General features: G+C 34.9%; 1 pseudogene; it reads left to right on the top strand.

Annotated features, from left to right (window-relative positions):
• The first annotated feature begins 246 nt into the window (after nucleotides 1–246).
• LOC120077372 (methyl jasmonate esterase 1 pseudogene) lies at nucleotides 247–1,473 on the top strand (annotated as a pseudogene).
• The last annotated feature ends 6,238 nt before the right edge of the window (nucleotides 1,474–7,711 follow it).

The following is a 7,711-nucleotide window of genomic DNA, read 5'->3' as shown; positions in this document are numbered from 1 at the left end:
TTTCTCTCATTCTTACACTTCCCTATTCAGACCTTATTCTTTCTATTTTCTCCTCATGTTTTTCATTTCCCTCTTTTCTTCTTCCTCTTTCTTTCTTCTACACTAACCAAAACGAAATCAGATCCGCCGTCCAGCCCCGGTGGAAAGCACTTTGTTCTAGTTCATAGAGCTTGCCTTGGCGCCTGGTCATGGTACAAGCTATCCACGCTGCTCCGATCGCCTGGGCACCGTGTGACGGTGTTGGACATGGCGGGGGCCGGAATTGATCCAAGGGAGGCGAAGAGTCTGAAATCGTTTAGCGAATACGTTCAGCCATTGACGGATTTCATGGGGGAGGTGGCGGTGGAGGAGAAGATGATTCTGGTAGGGCACAACCAAGGCGAACTGTGCATCTCGAAGGCAATGGAGGATTTTTCGGATAAAATATCTGTGGCTATTTTTGTCATCGCCGCCATGCCTGGCCCATCCCTAAATGCTTCATTTCTACTTGAACAGGTATTATTAATATTATTTTTATTAATATAATATATATATATAAAGTGTCTGGCCTATCTGTTTTTCTTGGAAGAACATGTTTAAATTGGTTATTTCCTATTTTTTCTTTTTGTGTATGAGCTAAGAAAGAAAAATTACTAAAATAATGTCATCTTTTGTTGTTTCTTCTTCAATATTTAAGACACCTTTGGAAGAGACATGGAAGGCATTGTCGTCGTTCGCGTGTCTCCACTGCACGTGTTGCCAGGTTCGTTCTACTTTATACTTTTAGTGGTGTTGTTTGTGTGTTTTTTAGGTGTTTGGAAGGGGTGGAGATTTATTGTAACAGCAACGGATTCACATAAAAATTGTTCCTGGTAAGTGCATTTTTGAATGATTGCAATTTTAATCACAGTTTCTAAGTGTTTTCAAGTGGCTCTAATGATATGGAAATTCCTATTTGAGAAGTTATAGTGTGTTTATTTCTCTTTGGACCATATTGGATTAGAATGTAACACCCGTTTATGACTCATGGGTACTATTTATTTGTAGTTTAGATTTGATTCAAGGTGCTTGAGTTTGTGGGTTGCACTATGGTAGTTTGTGGGTTATTCATGCACTATGGTAGTTTTTGTGACAACTCTTGAGATTTGAAGTACATTGTGAGCTAAATTTTCTTATTGATGTATGTGTGCTTGAATATTCATTTTTTGGGAATTCTGATAGTTCTGTTGAGAACAAGTGGTTGTGAAATATTTTTGGGAGTGTGTTTCTTTGAACAAGTTCAAGGTAAATTTTTGGTTTTGTTGTGGTAGCATCATTATGCTGCCGAAAATTTTCCATCGTCTTCGTATCTCATATCTAGGTAACTAAGTTTCTCTTCTTCAAGTTCTCTCATTTATTCAACTATTGAGTTTTCTTATTTTGCAGATGCAACAAAGGTGTAAAGATTTTGGTATCTCTAAAGGAGTAAAGATTACAGCTAGAGTTTGTATATGAGATTACAACCAAAGGACGAAGGAGGGAGAAGTAGGGTTCCATGCCTAAAAAAAAGTAATAAATACCTTCGCACAAGGAAAATTATTTCAAATGGTAAAATGTTGAAAATATTTAAAGGATATAGCAAAATTTTAGAACTATCAATGATAGACGCTAATATAGCAAAATATTTAAAAGATATAGCAAAATTTTAGAACTATCAATGTTGATGGCTCTAAAATTTTGCTATATTTTATAAACATTTTAGTTTGTTTTTCTATATTTAAAAACAACCCTTCGCACTGGAATAACGAAGAAACAAAAAGTAGAATTTTAGAAAATTATCATATCTGCAAAATGTAGAAAGTAGGTACCATGCCTTCAATATTCTATTTCTAATTTGACACCGACTGCAAATTCTCCTTTTAAAATAATTATTCGTAACTATGTTTTTTTTTTGTAAATTTAGTTGTAATAGGAAGCGTATTATTATTTTGTAAATTTCAGCTTTATACTAGAACATGTTGGTTATAAAGTGTTTGGTAAATAAATATAAAATTGTCGTTTTTTAAATATAATAACTAAAATGTTGTTTTTTTAATTTATAACTTATAATTAATTGTTTAGATTTAATAACTATTGGATGCAATCCACTTTGTATACTGATACAAATGAAGTGATCCTAAATCATTCATGTGGAGACATGTGAGTAGAGGTATCCTATGCAATGAGTTTGCATAAGTGATAGCTTGTTGAAATACAAGCTGTTGCAACCTTTTACTTTGAATTATGAGGGTTGTTGAGCAGAATACGCATTAATATTGCTAAGAATTCATGTGAATAAGGAACTTGCGTTGGTCAGCACTAAAATTCCCCGCTAACCTTATATCATGTATTATCTTGCGTTAAAATGTCTATTTTTGTAGTTGTCACAGGAGTCGATCGCATGCATTGATCCCAAACCATTGCAAAAGTTGATCGCATGTGTTGATCTTAATGAAGAAAAGTTGGTCGCATGAAATGCCGCAACTATAGAGTGATAGTCGTGATAGAAGGATGATCGCAAAGTGGGTGGAATGCATTGATACTTCAGAAGAAACAATCATGAATGCATACCTCAGAAGTATCAAAGAGATAAGATTATGATGATATTCTCACCCACCGCATTAATAATGGCAGTGATTCAGAGCGAGATTACCAAAACTGTCGGCGTTTGAGTCCAAGATCAAAGCATCCAGGACTTCTGCCTTAGGCAGATTCCTATGATCACAGATGAGAGCATGAGAATAAAGTCTTGAGAGTTTTTCACTCCCACAACCTCCTCCGATTGACGACCGGAGCTTCGCCGGAGATACATCTCGAGAGGGACTACTCCATTGCCCATTCATTACATCACCGGTAGCCTTGAAACACACCTTATGGAAGCAAGAGATTGCTTACATCTAGCCATTCATCTCTTCTTTCCTTTGTATTGTATTATATTTTGGCTTAAGACATTAATATATTTTGTAATCAATGCATCTCTTTAATTCATTCAATATCATTTTCAACATCTACTTCTACTTTATCATCTTTTTCTTTCACCGCAATGAGTTAAGTGCAGATTGCAAGAGTTATCGCATACTCAATCATGCGACATAGAGATATGACACATGTAGCAAACCACCGAGAGATGTGCGTTGCACGAGTATAGTGAGTCACTCCTATTTGCTTAGTGTGAGTTATCGCAATGCTTGTCTATGAGCGGAGTAGCTATAACGAACTGCTTGAGAGGGTAAGTAGTGGAACCCACTAAGCAAAGTAAGAAGTGTTCCTAGAGATAGGAATGACCTTATGCTCAACGCAATCATGCGTTATAGAGATATAAACATGTTGCTGATCACCTCGAGTTGTGCAATGCATTAGTGTGGCGAGTTGGGTTACCCTTGTGAAGGATTTGGTGATATCTCCTCCACAACTTTACTTCTCCATGAATCTTATTACGCGCTAACAGTTGTCGCATCTCTATCGATTCTCATAGTCAAACTTCAATTGTTCAGTTTGTTTAGCTAGGAGTAAGAGTAGCGCATAGTTAATCAACTTCTTTCTTTTTATTTTTATTCTTCGCCTCAAACGCATTATTTTACAATCATCTTTTAGTTGCAAGTCCCTGTGTTCGACCTCGGACCATCCTGAGAAACTTGTGATATTGTTATACTTAGGGAGAGAGCAAGAAAACTTGTGATAAGAATGTATGATCATCACATGACCATCAATGCATCTCAATTAACGCAAAGCAAATTAATTTTCCTCCCAACAAGTTTTTGGCACTGCATCTCTACCGATTCTCATAGTCAAACTTCAATTGTTCAGTTTGTCTAGCTAGGAGTAGGAGTAGCGCATAGTTAATCAACTTCTTTCTTTTTATTTTTATTCCCCGCCACAAACGCATTATTTTACAATCATCTTTTAGTTGCAAGTCCTGGTGTTTGACCTCAGACTATCGCGAGAAACTTGTGATCTTGTTATACTTAGCGAGAGAGTAAGAAAACTTGTGACAGGAATGTATGATCATCGCATGACCATCAATGCATATCAATTAACACAAACCAAATTAATTTTCCTCTCAACAAGTTTTTGGCATTGTTGCCGAGGACTTGGCATCCAATAGTTTGTTTAAGTTTTGTGTTTCCACAGGCCCCCTTTTGATCTTAGACATATTGTAGCTTGTACAACCAAGTTGCAAACGATATTTGAGAGAAGGTGTTGCGCTCGAATTCAATATTGACCTTGAGATTGAAAGGCTATTTGTCGCATGAACTATAAGCAGTCTTAGAAGCATGGCAATCGTCATGTGGCCAATGATTTCTGAAAACTCTGGTGATCGAGACGACCTAGGCAGGCGAGTTCGTTCCCCTGCGTGAAAGAGTCCTTGCGGTGACTTCACTCCAATTTCTCCAAGGACATCTTCTACTCTATCTTTACTTTGCTTTCGTAGTTAACTTCTTTAGTTGATTTGTTTGATTATTGTCATTTTGGATTTATGGCTGCTTTTCTCGGGTGTGGTGTTGCACTCGCTCCATTTTGGTTGTTTTGAAAGAAAAATTATCTCCCTTATTCAATGCATGACTATTTCTTCCGCATGAATTCTAGCTATTGACGCAATCGACAATCTGTCTGCATTTATTCTTTTCTTGTCATCTTGCATGCGTTATCCTTTTGAAATTCTCTTTTTCCTGCTTACCTTCTTTTGCATTCATAAATTAGCATCCATGATGATACTTATGTAAATTCACTAAATCCAATCACTAAAAGTTGTATGGCTCACCTCGCTTTTGTAGCTTCTTCAGAGTTTGACAATTTTAAGTTTTATTTTGTGCAAGAAACCTATGTTTAAACCTCTCTTACCACATCTTGGAACAATTTTGTCTTTAAATTTTTGGCAAGGACCCTGCCACTCTAAATTTGGGGGTGGGATTGATCCGAGCAAATGCGTTCAATATAAACATTGCAATAATGCTTCAAAAAAATCATAATAAAAACTCCGTTATTAGCATAAAGGGGAAACCCAAGCTGATAAGAGTTAAGTTGTGAAAGGTACGTACCTGTAGTTGGATACTTCGCATGACACCCATGTAGGTAAGCCAAAAAAAAAGTAGGTGATCAAAATCCACGCACAATAATAACTCCTTTTTCTGATGTAAATTAAACTTAGCTAAGATAAGAGTTGAGTTGAATATGACATGCAACTAAAGTTGGATGCCTGCATGACACTTATGGAGGCAAGCCAAAACGAAGAGCGTAACCAGGTTCAACGCCTCAATCTAATAATGAGTCACAAAGCTTTGAATCATTTTGAACGATCGCTTAGTAAAGAGTTTTGAGTGGAGGCTTGCCAGAATTAAAACTTAGAAAATATTTCTTAGAAGAAGTGGCTAAGTTTGAGGATAATACTACTACCTGGATTAGAAGTGTAAATGAATTATATCCTAAGAAGTTAGTCAACGCAACAGAAAAATTAGAAGGCAAGTTTTGAGTTTCCTTAGTATAAGGCATGCTTGAGGACAAGCATGATTCTAAATTTGGGGGTGTGATAGCTTGTAGAAATACAAGCTATTGCAACCTTTTACTTAGAATTATGAGCATTGTTGAGCAGAACATGCGTTAATATTGTTAAGAATTCATGTGGAATAATGAACTTGTGTTGATCAGCACTAAAAATCCCCGCTAACCCTATATCATGCATTTGTTTTTTTTTTTTTTTAATTTGAAATGAAAATCAAAGAATAGATAGGTGAAATTCTGCATTTTGAATGTTGGGATTTACTAAATAGATGTTTTGAATTTTGACACTTAGATTTACTGCTTTAATGCGATTAAAGTTGTAAGGGCCCATTGTTTTGGGATTTAATTTTTGCTATCAAGTTTGTAAGTTTGTGTCTTCATCTTTGGCAAGTGTTACCGATGAAGGAAAGCAAGAATGAAGCAAGGCGGATGAAGATCAAAGCAAGAACTAGCATTCTGTGCTGGAGTGTAAGGCACATCGTTGTGACGTCGTGCTTTACATTGTGGCATAGAAAGCTCAACGTAGCTACACTCAACAATAGTGTTGTGATGCTAAGACTGAGTGTAACCATGTTGCATGAAGCGTAGCATACGACAATGTGCAAGCCAACGTTGCTATGCTCTGACGACTGACGCATGCATGCAGAGACCAGTAGATCGTTGGTTCGATCCACAATGCCAATTTTTGGGAGCAGTTTTATGTATCTTATGTATTTTATTTTGATTAATTAAATTGATATAATATTGATTATATTGGTTTAATTATTTTAGAATGCCAAAAATTGGTCATTTTGCTATTAATTTAAGTTATGCATTTGATGTATAGTTAAATGTTATATGTTGCATAAAGTATGTCATGTTGTTTAAAATCCCATTATATGATAAACATTAATCATGCATCATATTTAATATAAGTATTATTTTGTATAGTTGCATGATCTTAGCATGCACATGTATTATATTTAATATAAATGTTATATTATATAGTTACATGTTTCATGAAGCATATACATGCATTATATTTTAATATAAATGTTACATTATATGTTGAGCATGTATTATTTTCATTAGTAATTAATATAATGGTTATAATACATGATGAAAATGGTAATGCAGTAAGCATGATATTACTTAGTAAATATAAATGTTATATTTGATTAATATCATTAGATGCATGTTATAGGTTTTAATATTTAATTTATTAATAAAAGTTATAAGTTTAAGAATTAAATTAAAATCTATAATCAAGAGTTGTAGGCAAATATAGATCTTAATCAATTTTAAATGATTTAGAATTAATTCACCTAGACTTATGTAAAAAATATTTTTGTATGATTAGAAATAGGTCACTCTTTTATTTTTCCTTTTCACATGATTAATATGAAATAATAAAAGACTAAATTTATAAAATATTTTTCTATAAGGGACCTTTGTCTAAGGAAGATTCTCTCTAAAGATTGAGGCATTTAAGCTGACGGAAACAGAACATCCTTACCTGGGAACCAACCAGAAGGTGAATTAGACAAATATTTTATAAGCATACAATAAATGATAGATTGAATACAATGTTTAATAAATAATAATCATATATTATCAAAATATTCAATATAAACATTATATTGAACAAATTAACAATGACTTAGCTAAATTAGTTAATCGTATTTACCTAAATTAATAGAACTTAAGTTTTAAAATATTTAGTAGGATGAAAAAGATGTATATGATATGTTATTAAACACTTTAAAGAGCCCCCACGTACCTTTGAAGAATAGCATTTATATTCTTGGTGGGTGGACCTGTAGATAGAAGCTCCAACCGTACATGAATAGCTGACTAAACTCTGTAGTCACGAGATCCACCATCCGTTAACTGTCGGGCACTCCACTAAAGACCGACAGCTGTATTCTTCTCACTACAGATATATTTCTGTATCCATCAGATATAACCAGTCAACAGTACAATAACTCTTCACAGATGCTCGTAAGTACAACTAGGCCAATTTACCATTTTTCCCCTATAGTTACATCTAACTCCTTTAAGTACCACTGATCCCTCTAACGAACAATAAATCATAGTGCTATTATGAGTGGCCACCTCTCGGGCCATGAGAAAGTGTGTTGCGTCACATCGTTCAAGCCCAAGAATCAGCCCTTAAGGGAACAATCTATCTACTTACCCCTGCTTCGAGGAAGGAGTGAATTCCATCTTGTGTAGC

Source organism: Benincasa hispida, chromosome 5, assembly GCF_027475165.1.
Source record: "Benincasa hispida cultivar pf3 chromosome 5, pf3_genome.v1.1, whole genome shotgun sequence".
NCBI classification, from domain to species: domain Eukaryota; kingdom Viridiplantae; phylum Streptophyta; class Magnoliopsida; order Cucurbitales; family Cucurbitaceae; genus Benincasa; species Benincasa hispida.
Note: the sequence above shows the minus strand (reverse complement) of the source record. Positions and strands in the feature narration are given on the sequence as shown.